General features: G+C 40.2%; 1 protein-coding gene across 1 annotated transcript in view; it reads right to left on the bottom strand.

Annotated features, from left to right (window-relative positions):
- MEMO1 (mediator of cell motility 1) overlaps positions 1-16797 on the bottom strand; it is a 1101660-nt gene that overhangs the window by 314017 nt on the left and 770846 nt on the right. The gene's annotated exons all lie outside the window — the stretch shown is intronic.

Below are 16797 nucleotides of genomic sequence, written 5' to 3'. Positions count from 1 at the left end.
AGTGACTGAACGTCAGATAAAATTACAATCAATTAGCAGCATTTAAATATCGTACATGCACCCTCCCATGTGATCCTATACCAATAAAATGTACCAAAAACTCAGTCAGGCCAGCAATATTTACAAATCTTGGCATTTTAGATGAGCAAGTTCACAAAATGCAATAAAGTAAAACATATTGTCTAACCTGTGTTCTTAACATTACCTCGTAAAATTGTAAACCATATAAAAAGTGTGCAAGAAACACCAAATAAGCAATGTTTTGCATATATAAATTACTTGACAAAAATAACTTTTTAAATATTATCTTGAGGCTTTTCAACTTCAAAATACATATAATCGAAGTTATTTCATTCAAACCTGGGTATCTGCAAGAGTAACAGTAATTGCCATAGAAATCCTTGTTTTTCCAATAAGAGGTAAAAAGGGCCCCCCTTGGCATCACATACTATTTGATCAATAACTCTACAATGGAATACATGTGTTGGATGGTTTGCACAATGTTGTGCTAGTGCATTCTCAGTTTTACCCTTAATGATACTATAAGTGTGCTCATACACTCTTTCTCTCAGTTTCCTGTCGGTTTTGCCAACATAAAATTCTAAACATGACTGACATTGAGCTAAATAGATCACCGATTTTGAATTGCAATTATATCTCTCATTAACTTTATTTGTTTTGTCATGAATAGTGAAAGTGTAACCAGAAGACATATTTACAAAACCTACATGATTCGCATTTAAACATTCCTGGTGTCCTATTAGTAGTATGTTTCTGCATCTCAAGTAAGGTTTTCATGTTCCTACCCCTTTTAAAAATCGTAATGGGGTGGTCACCAATTTTACTCACTAACTCCCTATCAGTGAGTAGTAAATTCTAATTCTTTGTTAATATACTCCTGATGCTGTCAGCATCTAAACTAAATGGTGTAATAAAGCTAATAGTGAAGCATGTTCTTTGAGTTTGTTCAACGTGACCTGTATCTATAGGAACATACACGACACCATTGTCCATGTTCAGTGGGGTATTAGTGCTACGTCGTGTTTGTCCCACACATTAAATGGGTCTATAAGTACCATTTCCCCTTTTGTGTTGTACTTCAATTGTTAGTTGCGTAATTAATGATTCCGGTTAACCCCAACGTAAAAACATCGGTTTCAAATTTTCACATTCTTCAAGGAATGCCCAGTCTTCTGTGAACATTCTTGTCACTCGCAACAACTGACCTTTAATTACTGATCTTTTTTGGTGTAGTGGGTGCAAGCTGGTAAAATGTAACAGAGAATTTGAGTATGTTTTTTTACAGTAAATTCTTGCAGTGTACTACCTCTCTTACTTATCCTTCCTGAGTACCACATTCAAGTATGCAATCTTCTCACTAGAAAGTTACTTGAAAACTTAAAAAAAACAGTCATACTATTCAAGTAACTAATCAATTGATCAGCGGCTTCCACATTACCTTTAAAAATAAAAATATCATCAATAAATCAGTGTATTGAATCCTTAGTTTCAGTGTGGTTAAAAAGAAATTGGTACTCCCAATGGGCTATCACCAGGTTACCGAAACTCGCTCCGCATGGTGAGACCATTGCTACCCCTACTTTTTGGAGGTAGATTTCGTTGTTAAACATCACGTAATTTTTTGATAAAATGATGTCCATTAACACTTCAATTCATCTGACTTTGGAGTTCAAAGCCCCATGCCAACTCAATCTATCTACAACCCATTCTATACCTACCACTTGTGGTACTGAAAAATACAGCTCTATAACATCTGTTGTAAGGAAGTTCAGACCCTCCCCATACTCAAGTGCATTGCCAGCAGACAGGAATGCCCACGAATCCTTACAAATCTGTGTTTCACGTTCTGCATATTTTTTTCAAAATGGAGTCCAGCAACTTTGCACTAGCATATGTTATGGAATATCTGGCATCTACTAATGCCCTCATTGGAGGGTTAACAAGACTCTTATGTATTTTATGAATGCCAAATAAGACCGGTACTCTTGGTGAAAGAGTTGACATGTAGTTAAGTGTGCACATCCACCACTCCATCAATAAAGAAGTCATTCAAAAATGATTTAATACGATTATATACTATATTCAGTTCGTTTAAACTTACTTTGGCATATGTATCAATATCCACTACTGTTTGCAACATCCCTACATAGTCATCTGTGTCCATTAACAGTAAGCCGCCACCCTTACCTGGTTTAAGAATACGTACTGGTAGCGTTCTTAATTCACACAATGCTTCCATTTCTGTTTTTGACGCATAAAAAAATGTGTCACTTACTAGATTCTTAGTGTGACTGTACAAAGACCTAAGGTCAAGTTCACAAACATGGTCAAACAGTGTTAATAAAGAATGAATGGGAGGGTTATAAATACTTAAAACTCTCAATCTGTTATATTCCATAGGGTTATTACCAAACATTACAGCCAGATTTATCTTCTGAGTATACAGTTTCAAATCTATTGAAGTCCTAGGTAAAAACGTCTCGTAGGTACGAACGTTAACCCCTTAGAAAATAGTTCAATTAACAAAGGGTCCACTTTATATGAAGAAAAATTGTAGATTTTAAAATCACCATCTTTATTTGCAATTATCATACAATCCGTTGTTTGAAATCAGTCCCATAGGGCAGTTATCCACCTTTTCTTTTTGTTGTTGTTTTTGTTGGCTCTCCTCATACTGTACGCTCATTGGTGGTTCTGGCCTCTGGTATTGGAAAAACCCTGTTGGTCCTGGTGCTGTTGGCGATGACTTTCTTTATTCGCTCTCCAAGTGTTGCTCGAATTATGAAGTGGTGTATTAGGAGCCCGCTCTTGTTGTTTGTCACTGCCCCAGTTACTTGGTCTAAGGCCAGGTGACGTCAGGTCCTCGTCGTTAGTTTCAGAGCTTGTGTTCTAATTTTGTGGGTGTGTAGGTAACAGACCAATGAAATTCATGTCTTGTGAAGGGGGTGGTTTTGGATATGCTACTCCACTTTTGCAGTAATTAAGATCTCTTATTAGTTTTTTAATTTTAGTATCAGTACATTTGGAGACATGTTGGTTGATGGTGTTAAACATTCTCTTGTAGTCAAACTGGTAGCAGGTAAAATAAAGATCCATTTTTATTGCATTGTCTAAATCCGTAACTCCAACTGCCAAACTATTAACAGTTGTTTGATAGTGTTTGGACATCAAGTTGATCAATTCCAATCCTTGCTTATAGAATAACTGTATCAATTCTAAATGGAAAACTGAGCCTGCCTCCAGTCCTGTAGGATACTGCCAAGACCAGAGTACTTTTGGAACAATACCTTCCTTGTTGCACTCCATAAAGTAATTAACCTTCAACTGTAGTTTGTTTTTAATTTTCAAAAGCTTGTAGTCCAAAATTTTAAGTTTGGAGGCAATATTAACACTTCCCCCAGCCAGTTGTCCCTGTACGGAGGTGCTCAGTAATATGTAAGCTTGGTTGTTCTCTTAACCAGCATGATATATCAGGGAGTCCAGTAAGTCCCGTGAAAGTGGGTGCATGCGTTGTACCATCGGTTGGCAAGTCCCGAGAATCCGAAAACCCACCCTGGTTATTAAGTAAATTAACCAACCTTTCACTATTTATTTCCGCTAAAATAAGGCTACCTTGGTTGGTTCCATTTAAAAGTGTTGAATCATTTGATGAATTCACAGGAGGTGGTGCGTTCAACTGGGTCAGACTGTCAACCAAGCTGCCAGGTCCTCCAAACATTGATTCATAATTCCTATGAGGACCGTTAAGTTTCCCACATCTCGGGTAAGGGTTTGAGATGACTGAGAAAGTTGAGAAACTAAGCCCAATGAAGTATTAAGCATTCCTCCAGAAGCCATCATAACACACTGACAAAAGTACAGTTTTGTACCTACCATAAATGTAGATGTTCGAGTGTTCACCCTGCTGCAGTCATCACACTTGGGTTATTCTGTCGTCAGGCGGTCTCACAGTCGGCCGGAATTCCAAAGTCTTGGTCTGGCGTCAGTTGCTGTCGCTTCTTCCCTGACGTCAGTGCGCCAGGGGTATAAATAATGCATCAGACACCATTTTCTTCAGTTTTTCTTGCCCCAGATGTCAGGTGCCCCCAAAAAGGTGGTCAGTAATTAGTATCAATTTAAGAAATTTTAGCACAAACACAAAATCCCTCCAGCTATAAGCAAATACATCAGGAAGGTATTGTAGAGATATAGCCAGTTAGATCAGAGGTGGTGGAGGGAGGGTAACCTGGACTGCAGCAGGGTGAACACTCGAACATCTACATTTATGGTAGGTACAAAACTGTACTATGTTCATCGTGTTACCCTGCTGCAGTCATCACACTTGGGTAGAATCCCAAAGCTAAGGATGGGTGGAGGAGTCATAGAGGGTTAGAGGAGACTAGAAGGCCCTGCAGAACTGCAGTGGCGAAGCCAGCCCTAGTCTTAGAGTAAAGTGGTAAGTGATAGTGTTTGGTAAAGGTGTGTACTGAATTCCAAGTTGCAGCTTCCAAAATCTCCTTGGTTGGAACCCCCCTGAGGAAGGCTGTAGATGTAGCTGTTGCCCTGGTGGAATGGGGCCTAATGGTAGCAGGAACTGGTTTTCCATGATGGGTATAGCAAAAACGAATGCAATGTCCTATCCATTTGGAAATGGTTTGTTTTGATATAGCCTTCCCTTGTGAAGCTGTAGCATAGGATACAAAGAACTGGTCAGATTTTCTGAAATCCTTAGTTTTATCCAAGTAGTAACGAAGTTGCGTGTGAATGTCCAAGGAATGCAGGAGTCTTTCTCCTTTGTTCTGTGGATTTGGGAAGAAGGTGGGTAAGTGGATGGTTTGATTTAAAGCCACACTGGAAACCAACTTAGGCATGAAGGAAGGATTAGTTCGTAGAGAGACTCTATCTTGATGGAAAACGAGGAAAGGTTCCACTGCCATTAGTGCCTGTAGCTCTGAGACTCTTCTGGCTGAAGTTATTGCTAGCAGCAGAGCAGTCTTCCATGATATAAACTGTAGATCTGCAGAGAAAGCCGGTTCAAAGGGAGGTAGCGTAAGTTTTTCCAGAATAAAATTGAGGTCCCATGTTGGTGTAGGTGCTCTCCTGGGGGGCCTAATGTTTTTTGCCCCTCTGAGGAACTGCCTTAGAAGTGGATGTGAAAATAAGGGTGGATCCGTGTTGTAGTGAGCTGAAATAGCTGATGCGTGGATTTTAATGGAAGAAAAAGAAAGTCCTTTGTGCAACATCTCAGTTAAATACTGTAGAATCTGAGGCATGTGTGAGGCTGAAGTGTATTTTGGCCTTTAGCTTGGTTCCAGGCACAAAACCTTTTCCATTTGTCTGAGTAGGCCTTTCTGGTGCTGGGCCTCCTAGCTTTCAAAATAACATCCATAACTGCTTGGGAAAGAGGAGCTGGCTGGATGGTTAGGAGATATGCCATGCAGCCAGATTTAAGGTTTTGAGCTGGCTGTGTAGAATCTGATTGTTTTGCTGTGTGAGCAAATGGGCAATTTGTGGTAAAATCCAAGGTGGGCCCTAGGCCATATTCCTTAATAGTGGGTACCAGTGCTGGTGTGGCCAGTCTGGGGCTATGCGTATCGGTCTTGGTCTCTCCTTTCTGACTTTCAGAAGAACCTTTGTGAGGAGAGGCAATGGAGGGAAGGCATATACTGTCAGGTTTTTCAAACTGAATGAGAGTGCGTCCACTTTCCAAGCTTGATGGTGAAGTGTCCTTGTACAAAATGTTGTCAGCTGATAGTTTTGGGGACTGGCAAACAGGTCTATGTCAGGAAGGCCACATTTCTGAGTTATCATTGCAAATACTTGTGGATCCAGTTTCCACTCGTGAGGATCCATGATGTTTCTGCGGAGGTCGTCTGCCAATGTGTTCTTTTTTCCTGGCAGGAATTTAGCTTGTAACTGAATTTGGTAAGCCAGTGCTGTGTTCCACAAGGTCATTGCTTGCCTGCATAGAGGGTAGGAGTGTGTACCCCCTTGTTTGTTTATGTACCACATTACTGTGGTGTTGTCCGTCCTTATTTAAGTTGTCCTGGATGTAATAGGTTCTTGAAGGCTGTCAGCGCATTCTGTACAGCTAGCATCTCTTTTTGATTGATGTGCAGATTCCTTTGATCTGCAGTCCATATACCTTGAACGCACTAACCTGCCATGTGTGCCCCCCAGGCGTAGTCCGATGCATCTGTTGTCAAAGTTTGCCTGGCTGGGGGCAAGGTGAAAGGCTGACCCTTGTTGAGGTGACATGCCTGTGACCACCATAGAAACTCCTGTTGTAGGCAGGGAATGAGAGATATCATTGTGTCCAAGCTGTGGCTGTGTTGAGACCATACGCTTTTTAGGTACCACTGTAATTTCCTCATATGCAGCTTTGCAAATGGTATTAGTAGAATGCAAGATGCCATGAAGCCCAAGGCCTGCAGAATTTTTCTTGCAGGTAGTTGGGTCTTTGTTGCCATTGTTTTGAAATATTGAGTCAGTTGTAGTTGTTTGTCTGGCGTCAGATAAGCTGGCACCCAGGAATGTCATTTTGTGAGGGTACTAGTTTTGATTTCTTTTCGTTTACTGTGTACCCTAGGCAACTTAGAAGATGTTTTACAAAAGCCAGATGTTGTAAGAGGATGTCCTTGCTTTCTGCTTGGATGAGGCAGTCGTCCAGGTATGGGCATATTTGAATTCCTCTGTCTGCAGTATGCAATTACTGGTGCCAGGCATTTTGTGAAGACCCTGGGCGCAGTGGATAAGCCAAAGGGCAGTGCAGACAATTGGTAATGGGTTGAACCTGCAATGAAATGGAGGTATCTTCTGCAAATTTGTCTGATAGGGACATGCAGGTATGCCTCCTTGAGGTCCGTTACTAGCCATGCTTTCTTGCCCAACATGGGAAGAAGCTGATGTAGTGTTAGCATCTTAAATTTGGGTACTTGTAAAAAGGTGTTAAGAATTGAAAGGTCCAGAATTGGTCTCCAGGCATTGTCCTTTCTGGGGACTAGAAAGAGTCTTGAGTAAAATCCTTGGCCTTGCTCCCGTGTAGGTACCAGTTGAATGGCTCTCATGTCCATGAGAGCTGTAATTTGTTTTTGTGCCTCTGCCCATTGATTTTGTGGCAGGTTTGGCATTCCTCTTTTCATTGGCAAGGTGTGGAAATGGAATCTGTATCCTTGTGAAATTATGTCTAGGACCCATTTGTCCTTTGTGACAATGTGCCAGTTGTCTGAAAAAAGTGTGAGTTTTCCTCCCAAGGGAGCTGCCAAGAGAGTGTTGCTTGGCCTGATGAGGTGTAAATCATTGAGTTTGCCTTTTAGCAGTTTAGGGCCCGTCTTCTCCTCCCTTCTGTGTTACAGTGCCCCATTGTCAAGGTTTGTATTGGGCTTGTGGTTGTCCTCTGCCTCTTGGACGTTTGTATTTACCCCTCTGTGGTCTGTCAGTAACTGGAAAGGACCAATGTTTTTGTTGGCCAATTTCTGCTGAAGCGAGGGGGCTGTACCTGTAGAAAATCTCTGACTGTCTGCATAGATTTTGCCTTATCCTCCATTTTCTTTAAGACGTCTTCTGCTTCAACTCCAAATAGAACATCCTATTGTAAGGGGGCATCTAGAAGCTTTGCTGTAACATGATCAGGCAGAGTTTGTTCCTTTAACTAAGCATGCCTACGTACAACATACCCAGTGACAGCTGCTCTGCAGGAAGCCTCTAAGGAATCAAGCCCACATTGTAAAGTATGTTTGCCCACCTGTTCAGTTGCATGCAACAGATCCTGCATTTCTTTCAATTCAGACTGTAGAGGGAGTGTGCTCATTTTTTGTCTTAACTGAGACATTAGAAATTGCTGATATTTTAGCATGTTAAATTGGCAATTTAGTGCTCTCATAGCTAGAGTGGCTGAGGTGTAAACCTTTTTCCCCCCACCTGTCAAGTGCTCTGGAGTCCCTTTCAGAGGGTACAGGATTTTTTGCCATAGAAGCCTTAGCCCCTTTGGGACCCTGGGAGATAGTCTCTGGATCAGAAACAGGGCTTTTATAAAGGAATTTGTGGGAGTCAGGCACTCTATAGTATCTGTCTGGTTTGGCTAGAGCAGGAGGCAGAGAATCTGGGTTCAAACTAGATTCTAAGTAAACATCATCCACAATATCTAAAACTGGGGGGATGGCAAGTGGTCTGTGCTGGGGGAGTAAAAGAATCTCTCTGAGCCTTTTCTTAGAGTCAGAGTAGTCCTGACCTTCCCAGTGAAAATGTTCCCCCTCATAGTGTGTAAAGTTTCCCCGAAGGAGTAATCTTCAGGAGGTAAAGCTGAGGGAATAGAATCCTCAGCATCAGAATCTTCATAAGGGGAAAAGGAGTAATCTTGGTCCTCAGAGGAGCCTGAGGAAAAAGACACTTGTTCAGAGGAGGCATAATCTTCCTCTTGTCTAGGCCTTTTGTTGGGTGGGGGTTGGGAACCCCTGATTAAAGAGATCAAATCTTCAGTCATTTTAAGCATCTGTTTCTTAGGCATGGGACCTTGAACTGGAGACTGAAGAGCAGTCTTTTTTGGTTTAATGGGAGTCTTAAGCTTAGGATACGTTTTTATGGTGAGCGTCGTCGGTCTGAAGACGCCTTCAGAAACCAAAGGTATTTCTGCAGCACCATCTCTTTCTGCAGTGTTGTGGGTAGGGGCTAAACAAGATGGCTGCATTGGCCTAGCACTCTCTGCCAAAGGCTCCAAAGTGGTCTCGGTTTCCAAATCTGTGGTAGTCAGGGGCTGCGTCGGAGCCTCAATGAAGACCGGTGAACCGGAGACCTGTCCAGCCAAGGCCTCGGAGTCTGGCTTGGGTCTAGGCTGCCTGTCCTTATATCCTTTCGTTCGGTAGTCGGTTGCTCCGACGGCATCGTATAGTTAAATTTTCTACCGAAGTAGTGTCGTGCGAAATCAAAGCATCTTATAGTATGCTTATTAAACCTAGCACAAAAACGACCAGTGACATCGTGGTCTGGGCCTAGGCAAGGTATGCAGTAAGAATGAAAATCCTTATGACGTATTTGCTTCCCACAAGAAATACAATTGTTAACTTTTTCTGACATCGGTCTGAGGCAAGAAAAGTTTCCCCAACGGGGTACTTAGCTTTATTGAAGACTTTGGATCTGAAATTCAACTTTGAAAATCTCAGGAGTCGGCAGACCGGCACTTGCGAACTGCTTCTGCTTCGGGCACCGCGCGGCAAGAAAGACTGAAGAAAATGGCGTCGGATGCATTATTTATACCCCTGGCGCACTGATGTCAGGGAAGAAGCGACAGCAACAGATGCCGGACCAAGACTTTGGAATTCCGGCCGACTGCAGGACCGCCTGACGACAGGATAACCCCAAGTGTGGTGACTGCAGCAGGGTAACATGATGAACATCTAGGAAAACCACGAGACGGACAACTGAATGAGTAACTGCTGATGAAGGAAACAAAATACTCCACTTAGAAAACTAAGTTTAATGAAATAAAATAAGGAAATATGATGAAGCGCTTTTCGTCCAGTCAAGTGACTGAACTTCTTCAGATAAAAATTACAATCAATTAGCAGCAATTAAATCATCTTATTACTCTCTGTACTACTAATGGACAGATGCAGCCTAAATGCTTTATCCCATGCATAGACTCTCAAATTATCTATGGTATGATCCCAAGTATTGTCATTAGGGATAATATATAATTACTGACCATGGGATGGTAAAGGCCAATCTATAACCAAATGGAATGGGTTATTTCGAGCACAAGAGAAATTGGCTAGGCTTAAAATGGCCTACAAGGGCAGCTAGCCTAGTACTTGCCTATAAACCTATGACAACTTTTAGCCTTAAGAAAACATGCACTAGCTAACATTTTCTGAAAGCATACAAACTGTTTTTGGGGAGGAGAATAAAGACAAAAAAAGACAGCAACTGGCAATTAGTGTAAGTAGGAGCACAGGCTGTAACATGCGCCTTAGCATGGATAAACAATTTTAGGTCAGGTAATGTGTGCAGGTGCAGCTGTCAAGCTTGGGACGATTGCTCTTATCAGGAGGGCTTAACTTCATTATTTGAAGATATATACAATTTTGTGAAATTGTTTTAAGTTAATAGGTTCTGGAGGTATGTTTGCTTTTTTAAGCATTTGCAGTAGAACAAAAAGTCTTGTAAAATGTGGCAAAGGTTCAGATGGAGATAACAAGAAACAACTCTATAAAGATCAACCTGCCAAACATTAGTGGGTGCATGTAACAAAACCTAGAAATAGCTATCTTATACAACTGACAGGAACAACTTATAATGGCAACACTACCCATATTATTTCAGAACATGAACGGCCACAGGTACAGACAAACAGCTTAAGAGTTGTTGTTTGTCTTTTGGCTTTTCCCGGTTAGGGGTCGCCACAGCAGAACTCCGGTCTGCTAATGATTGGCAGTAGATTTTCACAAATGTCGAGGTGCCAGCTCGACGTCCAACCTTCAACAAAGGCACGCCCATTTACACATGTCTTTCAAATGCCGACAAAAAGCTTGAGTGTACTGAATATTAAATGCAGAATGCAAACAGCAATGCTACAGGGGACACATTTGGAAAGAAATAAGGATGTGATTTCTTAAAGAAAGGACTTCAGGCTGGATATTACCATGGACAAAGGAAACTGGGAGTTATTATGGTAATTGCTAGAGGAGCTGAAGTAGTGACACAAGAGGGAAAAAATATAATTGTAGATTTAATGCAGTAAGGGAGGAGGATTACCCTGGCATGTATTTGTATCATCTAAACTAATACTGAGCTTAAGAAAATTTGGGGAGAAATAATCAGCTTTCAGCAGAAATTATTACCAATAGGTGGGGACTGGAATCTGATTTGCAAACAGTGAGGATGTATCTGGGGGACCTAGAAGGGAAAATATAACACAAGAGGATAGATTTCTTAACACATTTCTGAAAATACTTGCTATGGAAGACATGAATTCCAGTAAAAGGAGCTCCAGAGAGAATTTACAAATTCCCCAAGGTACAATAACTGGGTTAGACTACATAAATTATAATTAAGAGGACCATGTGCATTTAATGAAAACATTGGACACATCTATTTCAGATCATGCACAAATAACAGCTAAGATAAAAATGCAGGGTAATGAAATAAAAAGTGAAAGTGAGAGTTTCTAGGGAAGACAGAATTTTCTACAGAAGTTATAGCTAGCGAGTGGAATAAAGTGGAGTTTAAAATAGGGTAGAAACAAAAGAGAGATATGGTTAAGAAGCAAAGAATTACTGACAAAGGTTCAAGTATTGCAAAATATGGGAAATCTCTCAGAAGGGAAGGAGCAACTGCAAAATGCTAAACAGAAAATAAGAGATTACCTCAATAATATGCACAAGTTTAGAAAAACTGTTAAGCAAATGTTTTGATAACGACAGAGATCAAAAACTTTTAACACAAAGACTTAGGCAACAGAAAAGAGAAAGGGCTGTTGCCAGACTTAAGAGGAGTACAGTGGGTTTCTAAAATGCATTCCTCAACTTCTCTGCCCTTTTGCGCCCTATTTAAAGTTTCCTGTATAAACGAACAATGCAGCGTTTACAAAATTTAAATTCCCCTTAATTCTGTAATAGAAGCCTACCTTAGCGTACAGGGATGGCTTCACTTTCAAAAGCATTCTCTTGCGCTTCAGTAAAGCTTGCTGGAGTCCAACTGCTGTCATCGCGGCCAGGCACTGCAGGTATTGTTTGTTTTTTTTTTTTTTTTTTTTTTTAACAGTTCCCTCCACCAAAGTGACATCACCACGGCCTGCCTCTGGTTCTCAAACAATGAAACCCACCCATTCTGTGATGTCACAGCTGCCTTGTCCTTCCCCCCAGCATTGGAGTGCTCAAATACAGCTGCAGGAGGTAGGAAAGCTTTTTCCTGCTGGTGTTTCCAGTACACTGTATTTTCCAATAGGAACCTGTTGTGCGAGTCTCTGCCTGCATCCGCTTCTCTCATGTACAGCTTAATTGGCAAGTCTGATTTGTTTAAAACCAAATGTCCAGTTCACAAAATTAAAGTGGCAGCTTAACTTCTCCTGGCTTTTCTCCGTTTAATAAGTAAGAATACGGCTTTACTATTTACTGCATTTAGTTTCACAGTGTGCACGTGGTCTTGGTTGCCAATAGCAACCAATTTCTTTTACTGCTGCTAATTTTCTTTAAATTAGTGTATGTGTTTTTGTGTGCATAACTGAGCGGTCATGATCTAGCTAGCCCTTTTGTTACACCTGCTAAGCGGTTTATTATTTTTTTTATTTTACACTCGCTAAACAGCTTAACGAGTGTAACAAAAGAGCTAGCTAGATCGTGATTGTACAGTTATGCACACAAATGCAGGAAGACTCCGTTTTGTTGATGCAGGAAGGATCCGTTCCACTTATGCAGGAAGGCTCTGTTCCACTTACGCAGGAAGGCTCCGTTCCACTTATGCAGGAAGGCTTTGTTTTACTTATTGCGTGTGTGTTGCAAAATAGTACCAGCTTCTTAAATAAATGCAGATAGTGATTTTACGGTCATGACTGAAGTGCCGACGCACCCATTGATTTTGCTGCAGCCAACTGTTTTTTACATTAGTTTTTCACAAAGCTTTTACATTTGTATGTATGTGTATTTTGGTTAAGAAAATGTTTACAATTCACTTCGCTACATCTTCGAAGAAAGACCATAACTCAAGGACAGTTTTTAAATCTGTTCTAATGCACTTTATAAAGTTAATGGAGTACCATGTTTTGCATAAGCATGCATATTAAGAGCAATGTGTGTTGCTGTTTACAAACTGTGATCCTCCCTAATGAAAATCACACATTTTACAAAAGAAGGGTCAGTTTCTTAGCAGCAACATTGGTACCACTTGCTTCCCTCATGGCTGTCAAGATTTTATTTCAGAAATCATATGAAACCTGATGGCAGAAAGACTCAAACACTGGAAACATTTTAAATGTTACAGTAACTCCCTTGGAAAGTTGAATAGCAACCAATTTCTTTTATTGCTGCTAATTTTCTTTAAATTAATGTATGTGTATTTGTGTGCATAACTGAGCGATCATGATCTAGCTAGCCCTTTTGTTACAAGGTTTTCTATCACTGTGCCTGTTCTGAGCTAGAAGTATGAAACTTTAACGTATGGTATTGTACACTGGCTGTAATCCTCAGTGATTTACCAGTAAATCAAACCTTTTGCCAGTCTTTTCTACAAAATTTGAGAGAGCTGAAAAGTATGCTTATTGCCAAAGTGTGTTTCTTCAAGTCACAACTTTTACTAGGGATGAAGCAAAACTGCTAGGCAAAATAAGGGACAGTTGAAAGGTTTATTGTCATAGCCTGTTCTTTCCCTGACAAATCTATACTATACTTGCACTTAGTTACATGTAGCTGAATTGATCAGTACCTGTAAAGAAATGTATTGGTCGGCATGAATTTACTTTTCTGTTGTATAGCTTGATGCTTAGAATTATATTACGACTTGTTTCTGTTCCCTTTCAAATTTCATTGTAATAGGTGATAAATCTATTTCTGCAATGCATTTTATCTGCTGGTGGAGATGCAAGAAATGCAAGGCAACTGGCAAAAAAGCTAAGACACACATCTCCTTCAAATCACTCAACTGTACAGAATTTCTAGATTTTTTCCTCATTATTTTTGCTGTGTTTTACACAAAATTGTGGTTGTCTAGCACATCACTGACAAATCACTGAAGATTAAAGTCAGAAAATGACAGGTGTTTGAGTTTCAGACTTCATACCCTTCAGGAACTTCATGCTAATGCCAATCATGTTATTCTACCAATTTTCTAAGTTTGCAAAAGCAGTATTTAAAACAATGACCCTGTTTTGGGGCCTCTGACCCCCCCCATTATTTACGGCTTTGTCCAGACTTCTTGCTCTGAGAGGTTGAGATGTTTGACCTCTGCTCAAGATTATGTAAGATTCTGAAGAAAAGGACAGTACTTTAAGTTTTTTTTCTGACAGTTTAGGGTAAGTCATTAATGTCTTTGTTTAGGAACATCTGTGGTCTTGCTAATTGTTTGATATGCCTAGTGAAGTCCATCCTAATGAGAGCATTATGCTCAATAATTGGCCTAATCAATGCTTAAATATACAGAAACTTTGACTTCTCTAGATTTGGATTATATTCTGTTGGAAAGTAGCAACACTAAGGAGGACTTTCGGACTAGTGTTGTCATGATGACTGGAAGATATGTGATTATAGGCCCATGAGTTCAGGTCCCTGACAATATTTTCATTTGAAGTGGGGTGTTGCCTATGCTGTACATTTGGGGGAGAGGTTGCTTACCAAATGTCACAATACTGCACTTTTTTACATTTATTTTGAGCTAATTTTCAGTACACCAGTTATTTACGTGTGCGCATTCTTGCAAGAAGGTAAAACTATTAGAAGGGGATTGGTTTATTTACTTGTTGGTTTATTTATTGACATTTGACTACCTGGAAAGTCCAACTGGGTAGAAGCTCATTATCAATGGAGGCCCATGAAGAAAAGCTCAAAATTATTACAAAACATTTTATGAACAATAATTCTGCAATCTTCAAAAATATCTGACTTTGAATAATTATAACAAATTAGACATAATATAAAAACATTGGTTAAAAGTCAATACAACTTGTATGACAATCATTTAATAGAGAAATTTTAGACAATTTGGAGAGAAATCCAAGGTAGGTTACTTGAATACAAACTGGAATTGCAATATGAAGCGAGGGAAAGAGGCTTATGGTATATTTAGAGAGAAAATCACGGAAGAGAATATGATAGCAGTAAGGCAGTAGGTGAAAAAGGAAGAGTAAGGCAGTATAAGGAATAAAAAGGTACTTGTTCACATTTAGAGATGTAGTTTATCCTAGTTTTTAGCAAGAACAGAACCAGATTTTAGCTAGGAAGTCTTCCAGAGTGGTTTTGAAAGATGGCATGGAGGGAACTGACCTGATGGATAGAGGTAAGGAGCTCCAGGCCTTAGCAATCTTGTACAAATACAAATAATGCCCAGCAGATATGATAGGTTTGTAGACAGATGTGAGGTTTTTGGTAAGTGGATTGCAGTGACAAACTGGGAACACAGCTGTGTAGAATGTTTTTTACTGCTGGACAGACGGTGGAAGCTACATAATTTTAGAGGTGGTAAGCTGTGTATATGTTAGACGATGAGGAATTCTAACCACTTCAGGCTTTTCAGTGCTATACAGTGGTGGACTCGGAAAGGGGTATTTGCTGCAAATTTACCAACATATTACATTCATTGTTAAAGTTTTAATTTTTGTGAGCCTGGAGGTTAGGAAAGATGGGAACACCGTTAAGAAGTGTGGGGTGAAGATAAATAGTGGCAAGTACAGTTTTAGCTGCATCAGTACGAAAGTTTTAGGCTCTGTAAAGCATCCCCAGTTTTTGTTCAGTTTTTCTTATCTAATTTTGTATTTGCAGGTGGAATGTAAGATTACCATCCACTATCACCCCTAATAATCTGCTATCAGAAGTGACTTCCAATGGTTGTATTACAGAAATATAGGACTTTAAGTTTTGTTTTTTCATAAGAGAGGGATTTGGCGGAAAAAAATAGTAGTTTGGTCTTTTTTGTTCACATATATTGTGAGTTATGAAGTTATGTTTCAGTGGTAGTTAAAGCTCGACAATAATTCAGAGAAGAGGCAGAGGCTGGGCGAGGGCTCAGCACAGAAATGCTAGATGGCGCAGGGTCTGAGGTTCTAAGGGCCATCAAGGCCTGCATCAGAGAGTTAGCAAAAGTCTGCCAATGTGGCAGTCCTTCAGGAGCAGGAGTGAGATTTTTGTCTTTTGCTTTTTCTTGACAGGAGTAGGCTTGGGGAAGGCCTAGTGCTAGAGGCCCGGCCTATGGTAGGAGAGGTCTCGGTTGCTTGGCAAACAAGCGGCTTCCTCACTTGGAACCGTCAAAGCCAGTGGTGAAATCGGGTGTTCCTCGGCCCCTCTATCAGTAGCCAACGGGATATCTGATAGAGCAGCAGTGGAAGTGTATGTATGTATATGTGTGTGTGTATATATATATATATATATATATATATATATATATATATATATGTGTGTATATATATATATATATATATATATATATACATCTGTATATTTTGATGATTCTATTTACCAGCAAATTAGAGGTGTGGCAATGGGGTCAAGGATGGCCCCTGCCTTTGCAAATTTGGTTCTAGCCTCCTGGGAAATCAATTCCCTCACATTTCTACCCGATTTCAAATATGTTAAGTTGTACAGAAGATACATAGATGATGTGTTTTTTCTGTGGGAGGGTGGTGAACAACGCTTAAATGACTTTTTGAATTCCCTTTCACTCTCCATTCCATTCCTAAAGTTTAAGCTTGCGTCTTGTGGAAAAGCAGACTACTTTTATACATACTGCTATCTCTCTGAACACAGTTAATTTGTCATGGAGGTCCACATAGAATAGAAAAAATACTTTTAGAAACTACTATTTGGACTACACCAGTATGCAAGCGCGTTTCATGAAATGCAATATGGCAAGAGGCCAGTTCATTCGCATTTCACGATTAGTCAGTGAAGATGATCTTTACATCCAGGAATGAAATGTTCTTAAGTCTTTATTACTGGACAGAAATGATCCCACACAAATTTTGGATGCATTCATCAAGGAAGTAATTGAGGCCAGAACAACGAAATTCCCACCCATCATCAAAAAAGGTTTCATTCCCAGAAAGCCGGTTGCAAATGCTACTAATTCAAATACGTTTACCCCTGCCGAAAATTGTACTAC

Source organism: Protopterus annectens, chromosome 8.part0 (genome assembly GCF_019279795.1).
Source record: "Protopterus annectens isolate FY-2018-M chromosome 8.part0, PAN1.0, whole genome shotgun sequence".
Lineage (NCBI taxonomy): Eukaryota > Metazoa > Chordata > Ceratodontiformes > Protopteridae > Protopterus > Protopterus annectens.
This window is presented reverse-complemented; position numbering and strand designations above follow the sequence as displayed.